This window comes from Anomaloglossus baeobatrachus, chromosome 1, assembly GCF_048569485.1.
Source record: "Anomaloglossus baeobatrachus isolate aAnoBae1 chromosome 1, aAnoBae1.hap1, whole genome shotgun sequence".
In the NCBI taxonomy this organism is placed as follows: Eukaryota; Metazoa; Chordata; class Amphibia; order Anura; family Aromobatidae; genus Anomaloglossus; species Anomaloglossus baeobatrachus.
This window is the reverse complement of record NC_134353.1, coordinates 578,590,369-578,604,681: the sequence shown is the minus strand read 5'-3', so window position 1 is coordinate 578,604,681 and position 14,313 is coordinate 578,590,369. Positions and strand designations below refer to the sequence as shown.

General features: G+C 49.1%; 1 protein-coding gene across 7 annotated transcripts in view; it reads left to right on the top strand.

The window, feature by feature from the left end:
- SMARCA2 (SWI/SNF related BAF chromatin remodeling complex subunit ATPase 2) overlaps positions 1-14,313 on the top strand; it is a 382,091-nt gene that overhangs the window by 118,691 nt on the left and 249,087 nt on the right. The window lies entirely within an intron of this gene.

Genomic DNA, 14,313 nt, shown 5'->3' with positions numbered 1-14,313 from the left:
TGTTTCTTTTTATGCCTCTTTTACTTTTTCCTCTTGGTCAGCTTTGGTGTGGATGCTCCCCAGATTTTCTCTAAAGTCCGAGGAGCCTCCGAGTAATCACAACACTTGTATAACTTCCCCGGGTACCCAGTTTCTTTTAGTTACCCATAGCTTGATCTGCATCAAAATGTCAATGTTCCCACTAACTTTGTGAGGCATGGGTATGTCCTTGTGTGTGCCCAAATATACAGGACATGTGAGTTTTTGTATTCCCTTGTACCGCCTCCTTATTAATCTCACAAGGATAGTATTTATATTTAGAGCTGGAACTCTCCCTAAGTTTTATTTTGCTGGGGCATTCCTTCTTCCTGAGCTCTTCTCAGCCACAGGTTCTTAGGGGACACCGTCACACATGTTTGGTGTGCTAGCATGTTTTTGGGTGGGGAAACTGTCCATGTGGGGGACTCTTCTGGGCCCCTTTCACCTCCACTGGCCACTGTTACTCATTTATATCTTTTGGGCACTTTCCACTTACTTGTGAGTCGGTGATGCCCAACCTTTGGTAGCCTGCTCTACCTATGCTGCACAACAGCTTTTGAGAACACACTTGTAGCCTTGGACTTTGAGACCTCCGCTTGCTTTCTCCTAGATTCTGTGAAGTGCTCTTCTGCTTCTTCATTAACCCACATCCTTCCCCCACTGCTCTGTGATCCCTCTAGTCTTCCTCCCAATCAGCATTCGCAACTGCTTCATTACATCCTATTTCTTTGTCGCTCCATTGGGAGACCCAGACAATTGGGTGTATAGCTTCTGCCTCTGGAGGCCACACAAAGTATTACACTTTAAAAAGTGTAACCCCTCCCCTCTGCCTATACACCCTCCCGTGGATCACGGGCTCCTCAGTTTTATGCTTTGTGTGGAAGGAGGCACACATCCACTCATGCATTCTCATACTTAGTTATGTCGGTTGGAAGAAAAGAGGGCCCCCACGGGGCCCCCGGCATGTTCCCTTCTCACCCCACTATGTTGGCGGTGTTGTTAAGGTTGAAGTACCCATTGCGGGTACAGAGGCTGGAGCCACATGCCGTCTCCTTCACCATCCCTTATGCGGCTCTGGGAGAAGTGGGATCCTAAGCGGTCATCCATTTGCTGGGACCGTGCTCCATCCGCAGCCCCTGTGGGAACCTGCCGGACCGGAGCCTCTTCAACCTTAGGGATCGTGCCCTGCAACTCAAAGGTACTCTGTGTCCCCATAGGGGACTGTGCAGGGAGCGCACCTTCTTCCCGGAAGCCGCGGCAGTTACTGAATTGAGGAGGCCGGTGGACTTCCGCGCCGACCGTGCCTGCTTGTCGGGCGCGGCCTCAAATTTAGTCCCCGGCTTCACCGCGGCCTAGTCGCGAAAATCCCGCCCCCGGGCCTGCCTGTCAGGGGTAAGGGCGGGATTACCGACATGACGTCGGATGTGAGGGCTGGAGCATCCTGCATGTCTTCCTCCCCCCTCACTGATCACTGTGGGGACCCCAGATTCCCGCTCTTTGCTGGCGCCGCCCACGGCTCCACTCCTCCCCTGAGAGCTCCGGCAGCCATTTTCTGGCATTCTGCCGGTGGAGGATTCTCAGTGAACAGCTCTGCAGCGCCGGGGGATCCAAGGCAGGGAATCTGGAGGACACACTCCGCTCGTTAGCGGTCGGTAAGCCACACCGGTCACCCGGTGCTGGTCCCCCTAGGGTGCCGGAATATCTATCTATCTATCTATCTATCTATCTATCTATCTATCTATCTATCTGTTCGGTCGGGCTGTATACCCCTTCCCATATACCCTCAGTGGTCACTCTCCTAGGAGACAACAGCATGTCGTCCACAAGGAGCAAAGCTGCTAAGGCACAGGTTTTTTCGCGGCCTGTACCTCTTGTGGGGCTATATTACCTGCGGGTTCCACCTACCCTCACTGTGAGCAATGCTCGACTCCTGCCTCACTTGCTCAGCCGGAGCCTCGGGCACTGGTGGGCCCCTCGGCTCATGTAGACCCCCCTGCTCCCCCTGGGCAGGCTGCAGGGACAGAGTTGGCCTCTTTTGCTGAGAAACTCTCTGAGTCTCTTTCTCAATCCATTGCACTGTCTATGGACAAATGGTCTTCTAAGCTGCTTGAGGCTTTGCAGTCCAGACCGGACCTTTCACAGGCCCCGGCCCCTGTTAGCTCGTCGCCTCCAGGCCCCTCTCGGTCCGCGCCGCAGCGCGCTCCCAGGTTGGCCTCTCGGTCTCAGGCGGAGGACTCCTGCCCGGACCGCAGTCCTAGACCGGCTAAGCGGGCTCGCTGGGACTCTTCCCCGACTTCCTCTCGCTGCTCGGGATCCCAGCTTGAGGACTCCCTGGAAGACGAGGCGGACGTGGCAGCTCAGGGCTCTGACCCTGACGTCGCCCTTAACCTTGATACACCTAAGGGGGACGCCTTAGTAAATGATCTTATCTCGTCCATAAACCAGGTGTTGGATCTCTCTCCCCCGCCTCCTCCTGTAGAGGAGTCGGCGTCTCAGCAGGAGAAACACCAGTTTCGGTTCCCCAAACGTACGCGCAATACGTTTTTTGATCACTCTAACTTCAGGGATGCTGTCCAGAAACCCAGAGCGGTCGCGGACAAGCGCTTTGCTAAACGCCTCACTGACACGCGTTACCCCTTCCCATCTGAAGTCGTTAAGAGTTGGGCTCACTGTCCCAAGGTGGATCCTCCAGTCTCCAGATTGGTGGCTAGGTCCGTGGTGTCTGTTGCAGATGGCTCATCCCTGAAGGATGCCACTGACAGACAGAGCTCCTGGTGAAGTCCATCTATGAGGCCACGGGCGCGTCTTTCGCCCCGGCCTTTGCAGCCGTGTGGGCACTCCAAGCAATCTCGGCTTGTCTGACTGAGATTAATGCTGTCACACGGAATTCTGCTCCGCAAGTTGCGTCCTTGACCTCTCAGGCGTCAGCCTTTTCGTCCTACGCCATGAACGCCGTCCTGGACTCCGCTTGCCGTACGGCGGTAGCATCTGCTAACTCCGTGGCAGTCCGCAGGGCCATGTGGCTGCGCGAATGGAAGGCAGACTCGGCTTCCAAGAGGTTCTTAACCGGTTTGCCTTTTCTGGCGACCGTTTGTTTGGCGAACGATTGGATGAGATTATTAAGGAATCCAAAGGAAAGGATTCCTCCTTACCCCAGGCCAAACCTAAGAGACCTCAACAGAGAAAAATCCAATCGAGGTTTCGGTCCTTTCGTCCCTCCGCCAAGTCCCAATCCTCTTCGTCCAACAGGCCGGAGAAAGGCCAGAGGAACTCCTATGCGTGGCGATCCAAGTCACGCCCGCAAAAGGCCGCAGGAGGCACTGCCTCCAAGACGGCCTCCTCATGACTCTCGGCCTCCCCTAGCCGCATCCTCGGTCGGTGGCAGGCTCTCCCGCTTTGGCGACGCCTGGTGGCCACATGTTCAAGACCGATGGGTGAGAGACATTGTCTCATGGTTACAGGATGGAGTTCAGCTCTCGTCCTGCGGCTCGTTTCTTCAGAACCTCTCTGCCCCCCACTCAGGCCGACGCACTTTTTCAGGCAGTGGACGCTCTAAAGATGGAAGGAGTTGTGATCCCCGTTCCCCTTCAGGAACGTGGTCGCGGATTTTACTCCAACTTGTTCGTGGTGCCAAAAAAGGACGGGTCATTCCGTCCCGTTCTGGACCTCAAGCTACTCAACAGACATGTGAGAACCAGACGGTTTCGGATGGAATCTCTCCGCTCGGTCATCGCCTCGATGTCACAAGGAGACTTCCTAGCATCGATCGACATCAAAGATGCTTATCTCCATGTACCGATCGCACCCGAACATCGTTTCCTGCGTTTCGCCATCGGGGACGAACACCTTCAGTTCGTGGCATTGCCCTTCGGCTTGGCGACAGCCCCACGGGCTTTCACCAAAGTCATGGCATCCGTTGTGGCGGTCCTGCATTCTCAGGGCCACTCGGTGATCCCCCTACTTGGACGATCTCCTAGTCAGGGCCCCGTCTCGGGTGGCGTGTCAACAAAGTCTATCCGTCGCTCTGGCGACTCTCCAGCGGTTCGGGTGGATTATCAACTTCCCGAAATCCAAGTTGACACCGACCCACTCACTGACGTACCTTGGGATGGAGTTTCATACCCAGCAAGCATTAGTCAAGCTTCCGAGCGACAAACAGCTTTCTCTGCAGGCAGGGGTGCAATCACTTCTTCGGAGTCAGTCACACCCCTTAAGGCGCCTCATGCACTTCCTGGGGAAGATGGTGGCAGCTATAGAGGCAGTCCCGTTCGCGCAATTCCATCTTCGGCCACTCCAATGGGACATTCTCCGCCAATGGGACAAGAGTGCGGCTTCCCTCTGGCAATGCTGCCCAGAGTGCTACGCAAGATCAGGTCCGACTGCCGTCGCGCCATTCTCGTCGCTCCAGACTGGCCGAGGCGGTCATGGTATCCGGATCTGTGGCATCTCACGGTGGGTCAACCGTGGGCGCTTCCAGACCGCCCAGACTTGCTGTCACAAGGCCCGTTTTTCCATCTGAATTCTGTGGCCCTCAACCTGACTGTGTGGCCATTGAGTCCTGGCTCCTAGCGTCTTCAGGGTTTTCTCAGGATGTCATTGCCACCATGAGACAGGCCAGGAAGCCAACGTCCGCCAAGATCTATTACAGGTCTTGGCAAATCTTCCTATCCTGGTGCGCTAATAACGGTTTTCCCCCATGGCCGTTTGCCTTACCCACTTTTCTTTCATTCCTTCAATCTGGAATGGACAAGGGTTTGTCACTCGGCTCTCTCAAGGGCCAAGTATCGGCGCTCTCCGTGTTTTTTCAAAAGCGTCTAGCCAGGCTTCCGCAGGTCCGCACGTTCCTGCAGGGAGTTTGCCACATGGTCCCACCTTACAAACGTCCGCTGGAACCCTGGGATCTTAACAGGGTTCTGACGGCTCTTCAAGAACCACCTTTCGAGCCGCTGCGGGATGTCTCTCTATCACGTCTTTCGCAGAAGGTGGCCTTCCTAGTGGCAGTCACATCACTTCGGAGAGTGTCTGAGCTCGCAGCGCTGTCATGCAGAGCCCCCTTCCTGGTGTTTCACCAGGATAAGGTGGTTCTGCGTCCTGTCCCGGAATTTCTCCCTAAGGTGGTATTCCCTTTTCATCTCAATCAGGATATCTCCTTGCCTTCATTTTGCCCTAATCCAATTCACCAGTGTGAAAAGGATTTGCACTCTTTAGATCTTGTGAGAGCACTCCGGCTCTACGTGTCTCGCACGGCGCCCCTGCGTCGTTCAGATGCGCTCTTTGTCCTTGTCGCTGGCCAGCGTAAGGGCTCTCAGGTTTCCAAGTCAACCTTAGCTCGGTGGATCAAGGAACCGATTCTCGAGGCCTACCGTTCTTCTGGGCTTCCGCTTCCTTCAGGGCTGAAAGCCCATTCTACCAGAGCCGTGGGTGCGTCCTGGGCATTGCGGCATCGGGCTACGGCTCAGCAGGTGTGTCAGGCAGCTACGTGGTCTAGTCTGCACACTTTCACGAAGCACTATCAAGTGCATACCTATGCTTCGGCAGACGCCAGTCTAGGTAGGCGAGTCCTTCAGGCGGCGGTTGCCCACCTGTAAGAGGGGGCCGTTTTTCAGCTCTTTTTATCGAGGTATTCTTTTACCCACCCAGGGACTGCTCTTGGACGTCCCAATTGTCTGGGTCTCCCAATGGAGCGACAAAGAAGAAGGGAATTTTGTTTACTTACCGTAAATTCCTTTTCTTCTAGCTCCTATTGGGAGACCCAGCACCCGCCCCTGTACCCTTCGGGCTGGTTGTTCTTTTGTGTACACATGTTGTTCATGTTGAATTGTTCTTTTGGTTCATGGTCTTCAGTTCTCCGAACATCCTTCGGATTGAATTTACCCTAGACCAATTTATAAGTTTCTCCTTCCTGCTTTTGCACCAAAACTGAGGAGCCCGTGGTCCACGGGAGGGTGTATAGGCAGAGGGGAGGGGTTACACTTTTTAAAGTGTAATACTTTGTGTGGCCTCCAGAGGCAGAAGCTATACACCCAATTGTCTGGGTCTCCCAATAGGAGCTAGAAGAAAAGGAATTTACGGTAAGTAAACAAAATTCCCTTCTTTATGTCACAGCAATAAATATCCTTGTGTTTATTGTGGCCCCTTCACTGGGTTTGGAGTCTTTAACTTAAGCCTTGTTCAAGAATCCTTAGGCCGCTCTCACGAATCTAGCCCATCTAAATAGATGTTGTTAACACAGGCCTCAGGTACTATCGCTTGGCTCTCCCAGGTTCGGTAAAGTCTCTGAAGCATTTGCAATAACGGGTTGTTTCCCATTTTGGCACCATTCCTGAGCCTGGGTAGCATATTGGTTCCGTGGCTAACAATTTCGCCTTTAACATTTGGTTTCTGTGCTCGAATCCAACCTAGGGCTTGGAGCCCTCTGTGAATGAATACAATTTGCCGGAAGGGCAAGTAGAGGTACCCTAACTAAAGATTAATAAAACTTAACTTTTATTCTCAAATATACATTTCAACAGATCAATCTAAAATAGTGGCAAATAGAGCAACCTAATATTAAGTCATGTATCTGGCTGTGAACCAGATCCTATGAACAAGTGGACAGAAGTCCTACAATATTATCAGATTGGTATTGTCCATGTCTGGCTTCATCAGGGAGCTGAGGTTATAGAAGCAACAGAAAAATGTTGCTTCCTGGTATCAGCTTTGTTGGCTGAGGCCCCGCCCCTTCTGGTCACATGGGTATGACCTCACACAGGTCCTGCTAGTGAAAAAATAAATCGATTGTATAATACTTATACAAATTCTAACAGGGAGGGGATAACTATGCATACCCCCCAGATATTATCTGATCCTCAGCTGCTGTCACTCAAGAAGCTGATGATTTTATAAACTTTACTTTGTTGGATTTCAAAACCTCTACATCCGAGCTGACCAGTAAAGATATGTAGAGAATCAGCCTAATAGTGCCAGTATAGCACTGACTTTAGCTTCTATACGAAAATCCTGGTGATTGTTTGTTTCCCTTTTAAACAATTAGGGGAAGGGTACATCGATAGAAAAATATTTATCTGCTAGACTTTTAAATCTCTATACTTAGGAAAAACCCTTTCAACGTTCCTTGGTATGGTGTTTTTATTCTACCCGGCAATGAATTTCTTGCCCTTTTGCCCTGACCGGTTTTATTGCCTTAGGGCAGTCTGGAGGGTCTTGCAGTTCCTGGTGTACAGTAATGTTAGTACAGTGCTGTTAGTTTTGGGAACAGATGGCCAATCTTAGGAGCCATGTAGTCCGTGCACCTATTTTTTTTTTTTGGATGTTTTGCTGAGAATCTGTTGTTGCCTGGCTACTTGGGAAGAAAAGGCTGACTCCTGCTGTCAGACGAGCTGCCTCTCTCCCCTCCCTCTGTAGCCATACATACATTTTACCCATTTATCAGCCAGCATCACTAATGCACGGTAGTTATTTGCATTTTCCTTATGCTGCAGCTTATGATTTTTGTGGCCAAAATAAGAAACAATGTTCTGTAATGTTTTGCTTTATACTATATATATTGTATTTGAAGTGGTAGTTCTACTGTCACAAAGCAGAGAAATAGAGGGTGACTCAATAGTGTGGGAGTGGGCATTGAAAAAGTTTCATAATAAGCAGCAGTTGCTTCCTGTGGTGTGGGACATGTGTCATTGTCTTTTGTGCTGGCGGGAGGCCTAGAGATAGAACTGCCCCCCTGGGGCTAATTATGTGTAATGATCTTTAAGGGGCACAAGTCCACATAACATCAGCACTCTAATAATAGCTTTGACCGTTTCCCCCGCACAGTGTGCATGCAGGAATCCATTAACCTACCCTATTCCTACAGACTGAGCTATCCCCTGATGCACTATAGCCACACCTAAGGGGATATTTTTATTTAAGTATTGTTTCATTTAATCCAAAGGAGAAGGCATGCTTGCCTTGTAGACAAGAGGTCTATAAAGATTACAGTGTGCAGGTCCTGCTATGCTGTTTGTATATTCCACCTGGAAAATGCATACAAACAGGAATACAATGGATGAAAAGAGATCTTTTACGATATGTGCCCATGTAGCAGATTTGTGTGCAAATTCTCTGCACACAAGTGCATGTTTCAGCAGGAAAAATGCAGCAGAAAAAAAAAACACCCACTGTTTTAATTGCTTTCTCACGTTTATTTTATTTTATTTTTTTTTGCTTTGGGGGTTTTTAAAGGGAACCGGTCACCAGTTTTTTTTTGCCCTATAAGCTGCCGCCACCACCACCGGGCCGCTGTGTAGAACATAAAAAACTCTTTATAATACTTGCCTAACGGTCTCGTGGTTGGCCATATGGGCGTCTCCGTTCTCCATTGCCGGCACCTCCTCTTTTGGCCATCTTCGTCCTCTTTCTGAAGCCTGTGTGCATGACGCGTCTACGTCACAGACACTCGCCGGTCCTGCGCATGCGCACTACATGCTCAGGGCAGATCAAAGTGCACCTGCTCAGTTGTCCGGCGCCAGCGCCGCCTCTTTTGTCAATCTTTGTGCTCCTTCTCTAGCCACGGTGCATGACTGGTCAGACGTTATCCACACTCGCTGGCATTCAGATCCTGAGCAGGCGCTCTTTGATTGTATAAAATGTTTTTTATGTTCTACCCTCGGCCTGGGCTCTTATATACAGCATGTAAGAATGCTGTATATAAGAGCCCGGTGATGGTGGCCGCAGCTTATACGCCAAAAAAGTGGTGACAGGTTCCCTTTTTAAATGCATTTTTACCTCATGGCGATTGCGGGGGTTCCTGCGCTGTACCCCCGGGATCACCGCCAGGTCTCCAGCTGATGTTCTATCTGAGACCCGGTTCTCACTGCTGGGAGCGGTGCTCGTGCCACTCCCGACAGTTTAACCCCCTAAATGCTGCAATCAGTCGTGATTGCAGTCTGCCTTTGATCGCAGCATTCAGGAGGCAAGGAGAGGAATCGCTTACTTCTCCCTGGCGATCGGGTCCCTGTAATGTGATCACAGGGACCGAATTGCTACCATGGCAACCCTGGGTCATCACTATGACTACCCTGGGTTACTGAGGTACGCATTGCTTCACCCACATATGCTGGATGCATGGCGTGTGAGGTGGTATCAGTGCTGCGAGTGCAGCACAGACTGATATATAATCCCCTGTAGTGATCAAGCATGAGCACGGCAGTGGATTAGATAAGACGCAGGAAAAAAACTCCGAATTGACATGCAAAGACGCAGCAGGGCCACACAGGCTTACTGTCTATTCTAGGTTAGCAGAAAAGTTGTTGTGTTTTCTAGAAATCTTTTCCTTGAAGTCCACCTTTTCTTGTGCCTCCAACATTTCCATGCTCCCTGGCAGCACCTGCCATCCTTTGTGTCAGCAGATGGCACGTCTGCACCTCGGTGTATATACGCACACTTACCACAATGAAGAGCTGCTATGCGTCAGCAGTATACAGGGCCAAGTGCAGTGCTAATTAGGCTGCACTCTTATGCAGTGAAAAAGAGGTAAAGATTCAGGAACATGTACTTCAGCCTTTTACTAAAGGTCATTGCCACCTTTTTTTTTTTTTTTTCACCTAATGACAGGTAACATTTGAGCTATCTGGCTGACTGGAAGAATAACTAACAAGACCAAATTTCAATATTCTGCTCTTCTGGAAGCCAAATATTCACTTTTTCTTAAAGGCACATTTTTTTATAGCAATAAAAGAAAAAATAAAAGTGACCCGTCAAACGTGTAGGAAATGGCTCCAAAGGTGTTAGGCTGAATTGAGACACCTGTGCACGATGGTTGGCGTATAGACTGCCTGCAGGTCTTTTCTCCCAAACTTGGCATCTTCATATATGTTCATGAGGCTGTCAGGTTCAGAGCAGGAAAGATATGGTCTCAATTCAGCCTTAAGCGGGTTTCACATCAGCGGTATTCTGCTGCAATGCCGGATCCGTCACAAATGCGCTACAGTGCAATACAGTTAAATGGAATCGCAGCAAGATCAGGTCCCATGCAGCCGCGATTCCATTGAACTGTATTGCACTGTAGCGCATTTGTGCCGGATCCAGCATTGCGGCAGAATACCGCTGATGTATGCGCAGCCTTACTGTGTGTTGTATACCTGGTTCTCTCTTCTGAACTTGTTATTCCTTTTGCTTTGAATAAAGTAACAGAATAAATACTCCAAGAATTCTTCAACTTTCTTGAAGGGTTTGTTTTACAAAGACCACCCCTTTTTACATCAGGAGCAGACTTGAGATTCAGCCACAAGTTTGCCTTCTAATCCCTGGTGGAACAGCTGGTGTCACTGAGGCTTCCTCTGCAGAGAGAATGCTGCCTTCATGTAGCTTAGGCTGCTTTCACACCTCCGTTTTTTGCTATGCGGCACAATTCGGCACTTTGCAGGAAAAACGCAAGCGTTTTTTTTGCTGCCGGTTGCGTTTTTCCTGCATAGACTTTAATTAGTGCCGCATTGTGCCGCATGGCCTTGCGTTCGGTCCGGTTTTTGCCACATGCGGCAGATTTAGCCGATGCGGCGGCGGGATGGAACGTTGCCTGGCACGTTTTTTTGTGCGGCAAAAAAAAACGCATCGCGTTGCATCCGGCCGATGCGGCACTTTTCTCAATGCATCCCTATGGATGCCGGATGCGGCGCGATGCGGCAAAAACCGCATCCGGCCGCCGCATGCGGTTTTTGCCACTGCGCATGCTCGGTAGCCTGCCGCAAGCTTCAAAAACCGGACGGGCCACATGTAAAAAACTTATGCAAAGGATGCATCCGTTGCATAGGTTTCACAGCCGGATTGAGCCGCAGTGCTCAAACCGGATGTGTGAAAGAAGCCTTAGTCCTATGCACCTCCTTCAATAATATCTGCATGCCATTTATGATGATTAACCAATGCCATTTTATATAATTTTGCAATATGTGAAGACTTCTAATGACAAGAATTCAGATTGAGCTGAGATGGCTCAAATTTTGCTTTAATCAAAAAAGGAATTACTTGAAAAATCCAAATTGCTCGATAAAAAGCACTTTCCTTTAAAATATTACAATGGCTTGGAGGCGAGCAGCAGCAACATTGACTGTCCCAGGCATTTGTGGAGTTCAGTATATTTACCGGAATATGGTGGGCAGCTGTAGAAGTTGATGGGCTCTGTTATTGGCGTATGTGTTGTTCCCTGCGTCCTTTTCACTCTGATCCCTCTATTTACCCTCCTGCTAGAGGAGGAATAGCATCTGCTCTTCCCCTAACATATAAAGGTGTGCCGTTGTAGTCCTGGACATGGCGCTGGCTCGGGTCAGTCTCTCTGCACTCTTGTGTTTTAAACTCCCTACCTTCTTGTTCTATAAATACATCACAAAAAGGTGGTCAGATTGTCTCCTAAGGAGATTTGAAGCTTTAAAATACCCCAAACCGCAAAGATGTAATTCTGCAACACTGCATGAGACTCATTTTCTCTCCTCCAGAGTACAAAAAATTGAATTAGAATTAGGTCAGGCAGGTTTTTCATAGAGATTGAACAGTAAATCAAGAGGGGTTACTATTCCAGCAAGAAGCAGACTTGTTTTACAGACTGGGGATATTTTTCAGGTCTAGTGAAGAGGTTTATGAATCCTTCAGGAGATGTGAATGTTTTTAAGAAGAAATATCTCCTATGTGGTCTTATGACCCCGCTGATGCACTAGAATACAGTATATTGCTAGGTATTCTGTAAACCAGTGTGGTATATTTTAATTATTTATACGGGACACCAAGGCTTTTTAGCAGTAACTACTGACTGAAATCCGCTGTATTTGCTGCTCTGTGTGTACGTTAAGGGTTTGGAATTTCTGCGGATCAGCATAAATGATGCATTTTCATGCTTTTCCTTTATTTATTCACTAACAAATGAATTAGTTAAAACTGGGAACAAATATTGTGCTTGGCTGATTAATTTCCATAGGTATGGATAGAGGTGTGGTCTATCTCCATGCAATGGTTGATAAGGTAGGGCTGGCGGTATGGACCACTGTACAGTGATGCTTCAAAGTTTGTGAACCCTTCAAAATCTTCAATATTTATGCTTAAATTTTGACCTGAAACTACATCAGATTTTCACAAAATTGCGAAGTAGATAAAGACAACCAAATCAAACGTATGAATCAAAAATATTTTGCAACTCATTAGGCTCTGTGCGCACTGGGAAATGAAATTTCCTTGCGTAAATTCCGCATGCTCTCAAAGATTACCGCACCCGCGGTAAAAAACCGCGGGAAACCGCACCCGAAAACCGCATGCGGTTTGCTGCGGTTTTACCGCGGTATTGTTCGCGGTATTGCCGCGGTTTTGCCGCGTGCGGGTTGGGATGTGCTTTATTGCATTCAATGCAATAAAGCACATTGAAGAAAAAAAAAAAAAAAATACATTTAATTCTGATAGTAGATAGACAGAAGAATAGATAGAGAGAGAGAGATAGATAGAGGGATAGAGGACAGATCGCTACATTTCCCACGGTCGGCAGTGAGTTCACATTACCGTCCGTGGGAAATGACCGGTAATTACCTCTGCTGTCTGCTGCTTTCATTCAGCGCTGTGTCTGTGACAGTCGCGGCTGGATGGAAGCAGTGCAGGACGTTGGAGCCGGAGCTGTGTGGATTACGCCGGAGCTTTGTTTGGGAGGGGTTAATAAAATGGTGAACGAGGCTTGTTGGTTTTATTTAAAATAAAGGATTTTTCTGTGTGTGTGTGTTTTATTCACTTTACTTACGGGTTGATCATGTCAGCTGTCACATAGACGCTGCCATGATCAAGCCTGGGGTTAATGGCGGTGGTCCCCCATCACCATTAACCCCTTGTATTACCTTGCTACCACTGCTACACGGTGGCAAGAAGAGCCGAGGACACGCCGGTGCTGCCGCATATATGTATGCGACAGTGCCGGGGCAGCTGCGGCTGATATTCTCGGCTGCGGGAGGGGGAGTGAGGCGGGGGACATTACCCCTGCCCCTCTCCCTCCCCAGCCTGAGAATACCGGGCCGCCGCTGTGTGCTTACCTCGGCTGGAAGGTGAATATGCAGCGGAGCCCACGTTCTTTTTTTTTTTTTTTTCTAGATTTCCGTTTTCTTTCTATGTGTGTTCTATGTGTCTGTGTCTGTGTTCTATGTCTGTGAGTGTGATCTGTGTGTGTTTACTCTCTGCACGGCTTCCTCTTCCTGTAATGACATCACTTCCCTGCAAACCGCAGACAGGCGATGCACATTACCGGAGGTAAACCGCGAAATACCGCAGGGAATAACGCAGGAAAACGCAGTGAACCGCACAGAATTTGCTGCCTGCGTTATTCCCTGCGGGATTTCATGATTAACATTGAGTCAATGGAGTGAAATCCCACAGCGATGTGCGGAAAAGAAGTGACATGCACTTGTTTTTGCTGCGGGATTTCCGCAGCAAAACATGCAGCTGTCAAATTCCGCCCAGTGCGCACAGGATTTTTTTTCTCCATAGGATTTGCTGGTGATTCACTGCAGAGATGTTATGAACATTTTCTGCAGCGAAACATGCAGCAAATCCGCGCAAAATCCGGTAAGTGCGCACATAGCCTTAGGCTGGAAAAGGTTACAAAACCATCTGTAAAGAGTTTAGCGACTCAGATTGTCTACAAGCGAAGGAAATTCAAGTCCATTATTACCCTCCCCTATGGAGGTCAATCAACAAAGATCGCTACAAGAGCATGGTTTGTAATATTTCTCAAGATTACAAAGTAACCCAAGGTAACCTCCTTTTAAAGGGAACCTGTCACCAGATTTGGTGACAATAAGCTGCGGCCACCACCACCAGTGGGCTCTTATATACAGCATTCTAACATGCCGTATATAACAGGCCGCTGTGTAGAATGTAAAAATCACTTACCCAGACTGGTCGGATGGGCGTCCTATGTCACGCACACAAGCCGGCATTGAGGTCCTGCCCTGAGCACCTGCCTGCTAGTCACCTGCGTAGCTTGGTGCTCGGCCAGCTTTTAAAGAGGTGCTTCACTAGTTGGTATTCATAGGCACATTTTATATTATGTTTAGAAATAATGTTTCTCTCAAATACCTTGTGTTGGCAGTAGTGCCTGTGACCGACACTATTGTGCTCCGCTCATCCCTTCGCGTGACCCCCTTCCCCTGGGCTCCGTGACATCTGATGTCCGGTGATGTCATATCAACTGTAAGTTGACGTGATCTCACCATGGCAGACACCAATCTTACTGAGTGACTGTGCTGTGGGCGGCGTTTCACCGCTCATCACAGCCCAGCATCATAGCCCAGTATCTCC